We start from the raw sequence: 15,849 nt of genomic DNA on the forward strand, positions 1-15,849 counted from the left end.
ATGAAACTCTCAGACTGGATGCGTGAACGAAGCAGAACAAGTTTTCTCTGGTCCCAAACCGTTCCAGCTGTCCTCATGTGTTCTGAATTCTCCGCGGCTCCGACTTTATATCAGCGCGACGGCGTCTTTTTCAGACGTGCAGAACAATCAGCTGAATGGCTGAATCGTTGCTGCCTGTATCGTCTGAGCGGTTGAACGAGGTTTGATAGAGTATTTGTAGAAAGACGGACACACGGACATCAGTCGGCATCTTGGTCTGCCTGCCTGTCTGTCTGTCTGCTTGTCTGTCTGCCTGCCTGTCTGCTGTTCCCCACTTATCTCTGCGCCATCACTCTCCTGCTTCTCCCTCTTTCTCCCTCCCTCCGTCTTTCCAGACTAATGGAGTTAGTGAGCATTGAGGATAAAACAATTAAAAGAAAATTCATTTGGATGAATTAAAGAGCGGCGAGCGGCGGTCGCTGCCACTTCTGAGGCAAGACAAATTATCCCGCCTGACTGGATTAGCAGCATCTCACAGTGGCCTCGTCCCATCTCACTGACCCCCCCCCATTAACCCCCAGAAAATAACTGTTGGTACACAATATTGCAATATAGACAGAGGCTACACAGGAAGACAGTCACGGTTGTTACGGTTACCACGTCAATGGTGACCCTTCTTTCAGCCGTATCTTCAGAGAATATGATGAGGACCAGTGTGGCCAGTGCTGGTTTCCCAGTAAGACCATGGCCACTGGAGATGAGATGGGTTTGCACCTTTGCTTCCCAAAGATCGGGAGGGGGGGGGGGGGTGCTGCTTTAAACGGGTGTGAAATGAAGACAGAGAGCGCGCCAGACTGCCATGGGAGGTCATTATTGGCTCCTCTAAGGCGGCAGATTACGTCAATTTTACAGGTCACAGTGTTCTGGCTCACAAAGTTTCTTTATCCGCTCCGTCTCGGTGAAAGCTTCGCGTTTGGTAACGAGTCCAGAAGTGTCTTCAGTCTGAACGGCTGCAAACGCTGGGATGCTTCTGACAAGCTGCTGACTGATGGAGCCCGATTGCATCAACTCGTGGTGTTGGGAGCTATGATTGGCGCCTTCGCACACCCGTCCTTTTCTGGACAAACAATTCTGGATGATGAGAATGCTACTGATTAGCTAACAGCGCACAACAACACGCCACTCACACAAAAGTTAGCCAGAAAACACTCAACAAGTAAGTAATAAGAAAAGCTCGAGTTTTTCCATTTGTGGTGTTGCTCAAACGGCCCTAGAGCCTGAAGGACCCTCTCCACATCGTTCCAATTTTCGGGAGTGACACATCTCTGAGGTTAGCTAGAGCTAAACTAGGCTAAAATACAGCGCAAATACGCCATATTCAAAATGTCTCTTTTGGACAAACATCTTGTGTTTCCCACAATCATTTATACCTGGAAAGGTTTCGTTATCTTCTTATACCCAAAGCTAGCTGAACTTCTCTCATGTCCCTCGCTTGAGATCTCTCAGGGTTTCAAACTGGACTGAGCTTTATTACTGGTGAGTTCCACCATCTTCATCCAGTGGTATTAAGCAGCAGGTGGCAGCAGGACCGCGCTAACATGTCCTGAAGCCAGACACTGAACCTGTTCTCAGCTCCTGCTCCTCTGCTGCTGTCCCTGACCCCTGGACCACAGAGAGGAGTGAAAGTCCAGGAGTTTGCTTCAGGGAACCTTAATTTCAGTGAGTCAGCCCTGCTTTAAACAGCAGGCTGCCATCTCAAGGCTCCACTAAGATGGTAAAATACAAGGATTTAAGAACTAAACAAATGTGCAAATGTGTACCTATTTTAAATGTGTGTGTGTGTGTGTGTGTGTGTGTGTGCGTGTGTGTGTGTGTGTGTGTGTGTGTGTGTGTGTGTGTGTGTGCAAGGTTGTAACCTGTAAAACTGATTGCTCATTAGGCCTGGCAGGCACTTTGTTTTAATTACAATTTAAAGCTCTTTTTTTTCCCCCATTAACTGGCATCATCTTATATTTCTGCTGCCTCCTAACATTTGGAAGAGAAATCAGACCAAAACAAAAAACATTTGAGGAAAATATAGTGTGGCCATAAATTATTTTGGTCAGTTTTAATTACAATCTGTGTTTCTCTTAGTTATAAAGTCCAAACATTCAGCTTCAGACTCGTTCAGAGCTATTTTCTCCAGGCAACTGACGTCCACGGGGAGAAGGACTCTTTAGCTACTATCTGCTGTGGTGACATTTCCTTTCCTGCGAATATTTGAAAGTCAAATACTTTAAATGAAGATATACATACTTCATTTCATGAAGATAAGAACGAGGGTTTTTTTTTTTTTTTTTTAATGGACCGCTGACCTTCTAGAGACACTGCAGTCCTCCTTCCATAAACCAACGCTCTCCCTGTGGAGCATCAGTCTTTTGAGGACGTCTCTGAGCCCACTGGCTGCCGGAATATTGCATTGTTGCTGTATTATTGTGTTTCAGCCGCGTGGCAAAGTGGCTTACTCCTGTGTTTGCGTTTTGTGGCAGCTAACTGGCAGGGAGATAAACTCCATGTAGCCCAGGGGACTGTGGTGATGATGAGCTAAACAAACAAGCTAACAGGCTAATGCTGCTACAGCGCAGGCGAGCGTGTGCAGGAAGGAAGCGGAAGGCAGGATGAAAAGGGGGACCAAAAGAGAAGAGGAAGAAGAGGAAATGGGATGCTATGACAGGGAACTGTCTCAGCTGTTTGGGCTAATGGCTGACGTAGCAACTGTTGAATGTAGCTGGGATGAACCCACCAAGCTACATTTAGACACGGGGTGCTGCGGGCTAAATCTGCTCTGACCATCATATACAGCCACATTCGGAGTTAGCTTCATTTTTCAATTTATTTGTTGTAGCGTTTCTAGCCAAAGGCATCTGTGTGGGGGGGGGGGGGGGGGGGGGGGGGGGTTATTTTTCAGTTCAGACTGATGTTGGGTTGGTCAGACGTGATCAAATTCACTTGACATAAATATTAGGAGCAAAAATACAGTAAACACAGCATCAGCAACTTCACAGATTACATGATGATTTTTGCCTTTTTTTGTTTGTTTTTGGAATAAATTGGCCTGACTGCATGGGTGTGGATGTTGAAAACATGTGTGTGTGTGTGTGTGTGTGTGTGTGTGTGTGCTTGATTTAAGATCACTTCCAGCTCTGATTTAAAAGCATTTTCATGGCAACCACAGCAATCAGTTCTTTCTGGGTCATGGTAAGGCTGGTATCATTTAGATTTATATATCAACAATTCCAGCACACACACACACACACACACCTGCATGTAAAATGCATTTGCGGGTAAATGCAGCATGTGTTTGCAAACAAACAGACATTAATCAAGAAGGAAATCATAATAATAATACTGCTTTAGTTTGCATTTGTGCATGCGCGCGCACGTCTTCTCCCTTTTTCCTGCGTCGACGGTCGACTGAAGCTTATTTCCACTGGGAGAGGAGCAGCAACGTGTGCTGAGGCTGAGATAAGATCCACCTGACTGCAGTGCACAATCTGATCCTGCTGCTGTGCCAGAGGGCAAAATCCAATTTCCTCTACAGCACAAAGACAAAAAAAAAAGCAAAACAAGGAAAACCCAAAGCATTTTTAATGAAAGATTAATGCTCGGCAGAAGATGACCATTTATCTTTCTGATATTCCAGGAAGGCCGTTGTTGCTGCTAATGTATTGTTTGCAGTCTGGGAGGGTTTTGGGGGCTGAATAATTGGATGATAAAGGCTGGCACGTCACGTCTTTAACCTGCGCCTTCGTCTCTGTCGGCTCTGCTTCCACCGGGCCATGTTTGCCTTTTCCCAACCTGACATTTGGACTGCAAATTGTCTGGCCTTTGAGAGGCCGGACCGACAAGACAAAACAGTCTTTCTCCGATAACTGCTCCATCCTCAGTTATTAGACTCCTTTGAACCGAATGTTCCCGTGCGGCGTGCACGTCTGTCACCCGCTGCAGATAAGCTGTGGGCTGCCGTGTTTGCTGCAGCCCCCGTGCAGGTTTGCTCCTGGACCGTCGCTGCGCTCTCCACCCACACGGTTACCGTGAGTCGGTTCCATTAGGACCCGACAGGGCTGTTTGTTTCATGTGTGTTGAATAATCAGAGAGAACCTCGGCTTCTGTTGTCGCCGCCTGTTCGTCAGGCACTTTGTATCACTACTGATGCCATTTAAAGCCGGAGTGTGGCGGCGTCTGGCCAGTGGAGCCGGGGTAACGAGTTCCCATCCAGAACCCGGCCTGCTCAATCCCGAGCAGCACTCCGGTGTCAATTGTGATGTTTCCTTCAGTAATAACAGCGTAATAACAATGAGGATGTCTTTGGTGCTAACCTGGACTGTGTTTATGGAGTTTTTCTGAGCCAGAGGATGAACAACATTTTCCAAGTTTATATTCTGGCCTCGCACATATTGTCTCATATTTATATATTGTATAAGAATAAGTGCTGCATTTTTTAACGACTGACTTTTCCCTTTGGAAAAAGCCATTAAGAATATTGATACTAATATAAAAGCTAATGAAGAGAATATTTTCACTCTTCAGCTACTAACACAAATTATTATTATTTTTAATTTCAACTTTCAGCGCGTGATCCCTTTCAAAGTGTTTGGACACCTGCGCTCTGGCGCAAATATGAAACCAAACATAAAACCGTTTATTTCGCACAAAGCAGCCCTGGAGTGAACTGACTCCGTTAGCTGGCTAATTGTGCGCGTGAAAACAAAGTTGTATTACATCTTTCACTTGGACTTTCAAACTGTATCAGATGAGATTACGAGAGTTTAATGTGTGACGACTGACAGCAGCTAAAAAAAAAACAAGGTCCTCAACATCTTATGAAAGGCAAAGCTGAGGCTTATTAGCCGGCTGTGATTACAGAAGTAATCGTTTTATGGAAACTCCATTGTGTGTTTAGCTTCTCTCTTTGCACTGTGGCTGTTGCAGACGTGTTACATAAATCTCTGGCAACCCGCTTCTCAGTGAGCAATTCTGTGGAACTTTCCAGTACAGATGATATGCAAAACAAAGAGGGAACGTGGAAGATTCTTCTCTCTGGGGGACGCAGCCAAAACGCAACAGTAATTCATCAAGCATGCATGGCAGCCAGATCTACAGTAGCGCCGCCTGTCTGTAAGCCTTTGTTCATTAGCATAAACATACTGTATTTTTTTAGCTAGCCAGCTCCTCTCGTTGCCCCCAAAGTCTTAATCCCCCTCCCGCCTGTTGTGTTTCCGCTCCACTGGGGGGCAATTGTGCCAATTCCACTCATCGGGCTCAATAATTAGTGACAATTGTACAAGTAATTTACAAACGCCAGCGATGCCATTGAGCAAATGGTGCCAATTAATGTTAGATGCTAATGTGGGCAGAAATGCGGAAAAGCAGCATCCGACCTTCATTACAGCGTGAGGAGGCGGAGGGCCAGAAAGCTGTCTTCTGAGTGTCGGGGGGGAATTGTCCAGGGACGAGAGGGGAGGAGGGGAACAGTATTGGCCTGGGCCTCCATGCTGCTGATTCATTCTTCAATAGAGGCACAAATATCAACACAAGGGCAACAAATCATGGACATGAAAAGCTATTAGCCGCCGTTGTTATTCAGAGTCCCAGGCAGGCGCTCCTGCGCGGAACACGACATCCTCGTCACCTACTCTGAAAAAGACTCAACCAAGGATTGATAATCATCATTTTAAGCAAATTTAATACGCTCCGTGCTAAATTGAAAGGCATCTGCGATGCAGCTAACTGTGAGACTGCAAATGATCGTGGATGACACGTGCTCACTGAACCAACCCCCCATTATCAGGTTAAATAAACCGATTTTGCTGTTTGTTTGTTTTTTTGACCCGTGTAGATGATTTATGTCATCCAAATGGACTTTAAAAACAGAATGTAATTTAGGACTGTGGGATCTGCTCTCTAATTAATCAAACAACACTGCTGGAAATGGAAAACCAGCCTGTTTGACCAATACACGTGCAGGAACTCTAATGGTTTTAGGCTCCGCTGTGTAATGCCAGGACTGGTCCATCAGGCCAAACCGAATATCCCAGTAATATTCCATTATTCCTGGCTGCTTGACAATCTTTGTTTTGTGAAAATCAGTTATTTCACGAGAGCGAACGATGGAGAATCCACCTGTGAACATTAAAAGACGCTCCGGCAGAGTTGCAGCCCTACTTTTTGTGTCCTGGGAGCCTGATATTCAGTAAGTGTGAAATTAGGCAAATTATTGCCGGAAGGATTTTCTTTACTGGATCATCACAGGATTGACTTTCCTACTTTGAATATTAATCCAGCCCCTGTCAGAGAATTGATCCCGCGATTCATTCGGTGTTTCAGTTTTGGGTTGGCGCTCGAGTAAAATCTGCTTGTTGTTCTCTTCTCTTTTTTTTTCTTCTTCTTTTTTTAGCTGAGATAATGTCTCAAATGGGCTCGTTATTTGAAGTCAAGGCCTGGCTGTCTGCCTCTGATTAGTGTAATTGTCTCTCGGTTCAGTGCCTCCAGCTTCCTCCGACCTGAAGAGGAATCGGTAATGTAACTAATCCACGGTAAGCAGGAGGCAGCCCTCTGCTTTAATCCTGCAGTTTGCCCTTTGGAGAATCTTCCCTTCTTGTCTTTTCTCTGGGAGTCAGAACAGGAGCTGTATTCTCATTCTGTCAGTCACAGGGTTGCCTCCGAGGCCGTGCCGCCGATCACAGTAAACTGAGGAGCCAAAAGCAGCTTCGGTCATGTCCTCCCGCCTAAAAAGTCCATTGTGGCAGAAGGAAATTGACTGCGGCAAGTTTAACGGCAAACGGGATGAGAGAGAGGTGTGGGCGGAGGACGGGGCTGGATCGCCATCATTGATTGGCTGTCACAGAAAAGGACCTGAACCAATTTGACTTTGGAAAAAAGAACTGACGGGACTTTGATTTTGATTTGAGACACGGCCGTTTCTGCCACGCCCTCATCCAAATGACCCGCTGACATTTGTGCCCTGTGAAATCCAGCTTCCTTTAGATTTGCTAACGCCCACTGGACAGGAAACGTCCACTGGCGCTCGGCTCCACGCTGGTATCAACAACGTCTGCGATTTGGACAAAAGCCGTCCTTGTTGTCTGCCGACCTGGGTCGCCTCCATCCACACAGTAACCAATAACAGAAGCAGAATGAGCCAAACTGTCAGCCCATGAGCACATAGGAACCCTTTATTTCAGCCCCAGAGAAGATGGACCATCTTCTCTGGCTTGGCTCTGAAGTGTGACCATCGGTAGATCTGTCCCCCACGTTCTTGGACCCTGGATTGGAAACCAGTCCTTTCCAGCTCACATACACAGCAGATTTGTGAGCAGGATGCTGCGTATTGAGGCAGACAGAACCTGGACGGCTCCCCCTCTCCTCTTTAAAGCTGCAGAAGTGGATAAGCCTCTGGTGTTATTCACAGGCTCCCTCTGACATATTCTGTTGATGTTTATTTAAACGCTGCTCAGATTGGTGTGGAAATTGTCCTGTTGTGAATGCCCAGCAGGACACAAAACAGCTGAGCTCTGGAAGTGAAACAGAGAAAGAGAAGGAGGGGAAAATATATTTTTCTGAAAGGATGGAGTGAGAAAGAGAGGGAGAGCAAGGGAAGGGGAGGCTTTTATGTAAAGGAAGGGATTTGTGGGAGATGTATTTTGTGTAATGAGATGCCCCAATTCTGCTCTTTGAAATCACCTGGAGCAGCAAACTGAAAATCTCTCCTTTGGTCTGTCCCCGGTGGATCCCTCTTCTCGGGGCCCGGATCCCCCATCTGACGGAACCGCAGCAGGCAGCTGGGTGATGGCTCCCACCCAGCCATCAGCTCTCAGCTCCCGCTGGGAGATTGCTCCCTCTGCCAGGACATTGTGTCACAGAGCGGTAATGACGCACTGCTCCTTCCCTCCTTTTTTGTGGCAACATCGCCATCAACCTTATTGGCCATCAGGAGAAATGTCCATTCGACGACGGTGCCGGCGTCTTTGCGCGCAGACTCGGCGCCACCTGTGCGTGGAAGGTGTGGGAAGAGCCTCCCTCCACATGGAAAGACTGTTATCTGATGGTGATGAGCGCCATTTGAAGTCCCCTGCCTCTGCATCCTCAACATCGGGGCCCATTTCCAGCCAGCTCATTCACTTTATTGCCGTTCGCTGATGGCAGCACTTTGAAGTGGTTGCTGAGGCAGGGATGGGGGTAGCTCGGGGGGGAAGGGGGAGTTTAATTGGCTGCATTAGTTGCTGTGCCTTTCTTCTTCTTTGTTGGTGCCCTCCAGTCACAGAGAGTCGGATTAGCCGACCTACATTTTCACCCCCCTCCCCCACATCATCTTGATTCAACGCTTTTGGTTTTGAAATTTTTTAGAGTTTTCCCCTCACAAATAAGTTTTAGTTGTTTGCTCGGAGTGTTTCATACATTTCAGACATGCAGCAGCTCCGGTCCACACTGCTGTGTTTGTATTTCCACAGATGTGTACACACAGACCACGGGGGAAGATAATTTTAGCTCCTCTCCCTATAGACCCATCAGTGATTGACAGCATGGATGATGTCTTCTGTTTCAGAAAGTGTCGCCCACAGCAGTCACCCTTGGAGACGGTTTTGATGTTTGTTTTGTTCTAAATGCCTGAACGCTGTTGTACATCCACTGTGACATCTCCTGCAGTATGATTAAGCAGGACAGAAAACATCCACGTGGATGAGACAAATGAGGAAGAAGAAAAACCCTTTTTTTTAAAAAAAAAACGCCCACCATCCATCCGTGGTTGACAGGTGCAACATGCATCACCAAAGCCATTTCAAATCCCACAAACATAAATATCAGGGGGTGACTTTATGGTTTCCGGACTAATTTACCAAACTGCAGCGTAAACAAACGGATAAGAGAAGCCGTTTGTGATTTGCTGATGTCTCTTAATGCAATTTAAAACCGCATCAAAACAGCAACTTCAATGTTGTGAATGAAAAACATCCAACAAACATTTCTGTCCGCAATGTCGTAAATCTCTTGCTGTTTGAGGCATTATTTGAGACATTATGTGGTAGTGAACTTCTGAACTCAGGGCACCTAAAAAGGGGTTGTCCTTCCTCCGCGTGCGTTATTGCGGCGCGCGGGGTCACATGGGGGGAGGTTGATGTTGTGGCTAACCTTGGCTGGCTGCCCCTGTAAACTATCAGTCTGCAGAGAGTCTGACTGAAATATTAAAGAGGCATTGTGCCGGAGCACATCGCCACAGAGGGGGCGCCACCTGCGCCGCAGCATATGTCACGGGTACAGTAGCACCTCCTGCTGCCGTCGACCGCAACGATGTGAAGGGAAAAACAAGACTCGTCCTGTCTGAGTGAGAACAGGCCTGTCGCACCTGTCAGAAGATGGAGGTCGGCTCGGCTTACACGAACTCTGTGGGCTCCGATCAGCCGAGCTGTGATTACTCGAATGAGGAAAAGCCAGCAGTTATGTTTGGGGGTTTGCTTACCTGAGCCGTGTCTGTTGCCAGAGCAACAGTGGATATCATGTCAGGGGGTGACAACAACAACAACAACAACTGCGTGCTTGTTCAGGTTTCAGGCCCGTAGCTTGGATTGAAAAGATGCTGAGAATAGAGCCAGGTTCTGTCCTGAATGTTGGACCAGCGTCCTGTCTGATTGTCCCTGCAGGTGCCGGGAAAAGCTCAACACCTGGGTTTGAAGAGGTGACATTTGACTGGAACTGCTTTGGGTTGCAGAGCAAAACACCAGAGTCGCTGGCGACACGTGGAGTGGAACTCTTAATAATTCCTGACATAATTCCAAAAACAGATATTTTAGATGTGTGTTTACGATAATAGATGAACAACGCTGGGTTTGAATGTAAAGCTGGAGCTTCCGGGGAAAAAAACGAAAACGCCAAAGAGCACACAGCTGCCTGGACAGTTGTCGGATTTGTATTTGATCAGAACAAAACAGATCTAGAATAACAATCAATTTGCTGTAAAGTTCAACCAGCAGCCTTCGCAGCATTCACATCGCAGCTGATCCAAGACAGACGCGATGCCCAGTGTGGCATTTGGAAGAGCGTGAAGGTTGATTTGCATTCATGCATCTGAGTTTGTAATTAGAATGACCTCCCACGCACGCGCACGTGCACACGGACGCACACACGCCTGGTTCCGTCTCTCCTCCCCTCCAAGGCTAACAAATGTGTTTGGCAGAGAAAGCTTCCTACACAGGGAGAGTGGTGAAAGAACTGAGGCAGGATTTAAGGCCCCTGGGGAACGAAGAGAGCGAGCAAGAGGCAGGAGGAGAGCGAGGGAAGGAGGAAGGCGGATACAATCTTTTAAAAACGTCTTTTAGATGGTGATTTTCAGGTTTTTTAGGTTTCGCTCTGCTGTTGCTCTGGGAACTGTCCTGATCATTGTGAAATCAAGCACTTATGATCATGATACGTGGTAGCAGGGGTCTGAATATGCCCCCCCAATGTCTCCGTAACAAGCTGAAATATTACTAAATATGAATCTTTCTGCTGTGTACTCTAAATTTACTGTCGTCTCACACACTCCAGCAGTATAAGAGTCTAATGTGCTTCTCTGGAGACAGCGGCTTTGTAGCTTTTAAGCCTCACTCAGTGGGATGGACACGTTGGTCGGTCGCGTATGTAAAAGTATTCATGATTCCCACAGGAACGCCACAGCGATGCCTGCTGCTGGATGATGTTTGCTTGGATGGTGACATTGTTGTTACATTAATGCAGCCATGAGAACATGAGCATCTCCTTCAGCTCAGCTGTATTCAGCACACTTATCATGGTTGATGTGCCTCTAAATCATTTCCATTCATTTGGGAGCTCCAGGAAGTAGCTAGCTGTGCAGCAGCTCATCCATATTTATGGAAATCTCCCTGATTTATTGCGTGAATGGATTCAGTATAAAGACACATTAAGATGTCGTAGAACCAAACCGAATCGTGGATTTGATCAAGGTGGAGGAGAGACGACATCACAGCGCTGTGTCATCGACACGCGTTCGCTGCCTTTGGAACACTTGTTGCAGAGCTGTGCAACAGTCGACGGCGTGCAAGACCACGGAGCTGTCTGAGGGACCGCGGAGGCGAATCACGTGCTATCACTGCCAGATGTTTGATGCTGAGGAATCCTTTCATATTCTAATTCTCTGATATATGACTGTGAGTGTGCCTGGAGCCATGCAGCTATTCCTACTATAGTTGATGGCTTTATGTTCTCACTGTTACCGGCTGTTTTGTTTCCTGTAACAATGCAAACGCTTTTTTTTCATGTGGGCATTTAGACAAGAAAGAAGAATGGCACAGTTGGTGTGTGTGTGTGTGTGTGTGTGTGGGGGGGGGGGGGGGGGGGTTGTGTGTGTTCCACTCTCCACTGTAAATGCTGTGTATGTTGTTTTCAGTTTTGGAAAACGCAACAGTTTAGAAATGAAGACCTGGCTGCCGTCCCGACTGTTGTAAATCAGGAAGTGGACGGAAGACAACTCAAACCGTCTGATGATGTCACACAGGCAGACAGCTCTGGATTAGACGTAATAACTTTATCGATCCACAATTATCTGCACAACTAGCAGAGCAGTGATGTATTGATTCTCTGATAATGATCTGCTTAGACATTACAGGGAATGAATAGCAGACGTCCCACCAGGGACCCTAGAGACAGATCTCATAGGAGGATGCTGGGGGATTAAACTTCAAGGCAGCACAGAGCAGAGCAGCGCAGCACAGAGCAGCATAAACCAGCACAGAGCAGCATAGAGCATCATAGAGCAGCACAGAGCAGCATAGAGCAGTATAGGGGCAGTGCAGAGCGCTCAACAGTGACCAGTTTAACTGGGGGAGGGTTCAAATGATCAGAAATTGCAGCGTTTCCACCTGAACCACCTCCTCAGGCTTCGCATAATTTCTCACCACTTGTGTAAAATGACATGCCCGTCTTTGGTTTAGACCAACAACGTCGCTCCTTTGTTTTATTTGATCACCACTGTCAACATCAAGACCACAAATACGCAGCAACAAACACTGTAATTGCTTCGACTGATAATGCTCATCCGGGGCTACGTGTCAGAGTCTCAGGGACGTCCGCCGGAGTGTCTGAGCTTTATGGAGTGACTGAAGAATTCCATGTGGGTTTGGTTTTAACGGGGCTGTCTTTCCCTCCTGTGTTCCGCTTTGTTTAAGTCACAGTGAGAAGGATGGACTTGAGCAATGTAGGGCAACATCACTCAATGCTCACCAGCCTGGCAGGATAAACTGGTCAGCTTGACGAAAAAGATATTCTCTAGAACACAGAGGGGGGAGGTGTCACTGTTTTGGTTGTTTTAAGGCTTTTCCCATAATGGCGGCATTTGGCAATTAGTTGCTCTTTTAATTGCACATAAAGCTGAGGTGGCTGTGTGGATTTGGTGCGCCATCACCTCATTTTCACTGTTCCACTACAGCGGGTCCGTCTGGGTCTCCTCTCTCCTCAGCCGCTACCATCAACACACTCTCGTCACTCCACGATGAGATTGAAATACACCCACAGTCATATTCCTCTAAAGCTGTTATGCATGCCATTAAAAGCATTATAAATCACCTTTGTTATGTCCGGGTATTATCTCGCTCCGTAATATACAACCGTTTACTACACCATTTAAAATTAGCTACCTGAGCAGGGCGGCAGTGCTGATGGCCGTGTGTGGGGAGGATCCACATTTCACCCTAAGCAGCGGAAAACCCTACATATGGTTTACGATGTCCTTTATCATGTGTTGTGGGCTCCGGAAGCCTTTTACAGAGTTTACGCATATTTTTTATGGATGCACGATGACAAAAAAAAGTGTCATTTGGGATATTTGACATTGATTTAGTGCTTCAAAAAGACTTGTAGGAATCAAATGACTCAGTTCTCTGTTTGCAAAAGCTGGAATTCTCTGTTCTCCATTGATATTCTCACCAGAAAAACACCCAATAAGCAGATGACTGAATTTTTTTTCAAAGAAAGCTATTGATCAGGTAATCCTTTTGATGAAAATAGGAAGTGTAAAGAACAAACAGTAGCTAGAACTGATTTTATGGGCAGCTATTATATCAAATTAAGCAGGTCATTGATTTTAGGGGTCTCTGTTGTTATTTCTCGGCTTGAAAGTCGTCTGCTTAGATCTTCGTGCTTCCAGTTCTTCCCACGTATGGATTTAATTTGTGCAAATCCATCAGGAACCAGAAATGAGACCTTGCCTCAGCGAGTTATCCTTCCTGTGTTCTCTTGTTCATTTTACATGTCCTCGAGTTAATTCCACTCCTAATTAACAACCTTTGAAAGGAATCTATGTGATAATTACCACAAGGAGGTGGAACGGAAGTAATCACACGCTGCAAAATTTATTCCCTACCACAGGGAGAACCCGACACTTACCCACTTTTGTCCTGAGAATAACTTTCAGCACTTGTTTTGGAAGCAGAGGAACCTGAATGGAGATGAAGGGGTCAGTTGACGTGGAGGTCATGTGGCGGACAAGTACAAAAAAGCTGCCTTTACTGCGGGGATGACCTTCACAGGGACTGTGACCTTTTTTTGAACCTTTTTGAAATGTGACCAGTAGCTTTGGTAAGCAAACACGCACTTTAAATTGAATGGGTAATGTTCCCTATACAGGTTAAAAATGTCCAAAATTCTCAGCATGTTTTGACATTTACTGCCTTTGAAATTAGATTTAAATATATACAGCTACAAAGGGAAACCAATGAATGGCAGCGATAAATGATTAATAAAAACTCAAATAATTATGATTCAGTGTTTAACCCTGTGAAATGCATCAGTTCTGGAACAACATTTTCAGAATCCGTGTCATTAAAATCACTCACTGGCAAGTCCAGGGGGCGTCGTCCCGCTGATGAAGTGAAGGTGACTTCTTCCAGTGCATCAGCATATTTATCACATTACTCAGCAATGTTCTCTCATCCTGATCACGAGAGAGGAGGTACCAACCAAAGAGAGGCTTTGTTTTTGTGAAGGGTCAGGGGAGACGTCACCCAAAAGTCCTAAACAAAGAAACAACTGCAAAAATTGAGCTTTGATTAGATACCCCATAAAAGATCTTCTAAATGCCTTTTTTTTTTTACGTAGTCCAATACTGTCATATCGTTTTGATTGGCCACAGGAGTTCAAAGCTCAACCAAATATGAGCAGAATCCAGCTGTCAATCACCTTTAAATTTATATTTTCGGACTCACAAAGCAGCTGGCTGCTAGTGTGCAAAAACTTCCAATTTCAAGCTAATTAACAGGGTCGTTTCATGATATTTCAACAGTCGTCTCAGGACAGTTTGACCCTCTCTTACACCACCGCTCCTGCCGAGATCATCGGTAATCATTTCAGGGGCGTTTGAAACTCAGTAAAATACTTGCTAATCTTTTCAATGAGGTCTAGATCATAAAGTTGAAATAAACTCCACGCTGTAGGTGACTATATGCTAGATTTTAAAAAAGATTAGTGGCTTTAAGAACTGTGGCTGCTGCTCTGCAATACATAGAAGATTTTGAGCACAGCCTTATTTTTAGTTTTCCTGAATAACGTTGGGTTCATAGAGAGGAACGTCCAGGCCTGAACAGCTGTGTGTGCACAGGCGGCTGCTCAGATAATAAAAAGCCTGCCGGCCCATCGGGCCTTTTCATTACTCACTGAGCATTAATGCAGTTTTTAAGGAGGAGTCAAGAAGTGCAATTTCCTCTAAAAACCTTACTCTGGGAAAAATCAGGCAAGTTTTTGTCCTTTTTGAGTGCTGCGGTTTGAAGTGCGGCCAGACGTTGCTGGAGACCGCATTGATCCAGGTCTGCGTTTTGATCCGGTGACTTTTCAATCCATTCAATTCATCAGAAGACTTTCCAAGGTATCTAATCTTTCAGGACTTTTCATTCATGACCATCTGTAATGATTGGATGGGAGACTAGAGAGATTGGAGTGGTGTATCTCACTGGTCGTGTTGTGACTGGAAACACTGGAGAGGCTGTGTGTGTCTTTCATCCCTTCTATTGTGGGGCAGATTCACATTTACAGTGAACTACTCTGCATCTGGTACCTTTTTAATAACCAGTCAGCCATGAAAGGAACCTTTATAGATGGACTCCCACACTTTTTTCCCATCCTTTCCTCCATCATCGTAATGACACTTGTGTGATTTCTGATCGGTGTCGGAGCAGAGAGGTGAGGTTGGCTGACAGTAAATTATTTCTGTTCAATTTGTAGAAAGAAGATTGTTGGTTGGCAGGAATTTGTATCTATGTTTCTATTCATTGAACTGGGAAAGAACCAAAGGTAATAAATGAATACGATGCGCTGCTTCAGTTGTGGAATTATTGATTAGTCTCTTCTTTAAACATGACTTATTTTAATTGTTTCACTTTTGTTTTGTCAGTGAATGCCAAATTCTGATCTAACTTGCTTAGTCTCCATGGAAACACAATCTGCAGCTTTAAACAGGAGGTATTTTTGCTTGACAAATCCTGAAATGATTGATCAGTTATCGCCATGGCTGCAGGTTATTTTTGCTCTTGAGTTCTGGATGGATTTTGGCATCACTTGGCAAATCGCATGAAAAGTATTTCCGGGGAACACACCGACTTCCTGTCACCTCTAAACGCTTGGTTAAACATACAATGAGGCATGTGTGAGTGTGTTTCTGCGTGTTGAAGTATCCCTAAATGTCTAAGTGCTTTATTCCCATCTAACTGCTGATTATTACTGGCTGTAAACCTACTTCCCACCACACTCGCTGCCACTGCCGTGACTTAATTTCACAGAAATCACAACAAACCGTCCACCTTCACAACGGTTTGTCCTATTTTACTGGAGTAAACTGACACCAGAGTTCTT

At 45.6% G+C, this 15,849-nt stretch overlaps 1 protein-coding gene across 3 annotated transcripts in view; it reads left to right on the forward strand.

The window, feature by feature from the left end:
• Positions 1-15,849, forward strand: part of ntrk3b (neurotrophic tyrosine kinase, receptor, type 3b) — a 130,266-nt gene that overhangs the window by 86,364 nt on the left and 28,053 nt on the right. The gene's annotated exons all lie outside the window — the stretch shown is intronic.

This window comes from Takifugu rubripes, chromosome 13, assembly GCF_901000725.2.
Source record: "Takifugu rubripes chromosome 13, fTakRub1.2, whole genome shotgun sequence".
Classification (NCBI taxonomy): Eukaryota; Metazoa; Chordata; class Actinopteri; order Tetraodontiformes; family Tetraodontidae; genus Takifugu; species Takifugu rubripes.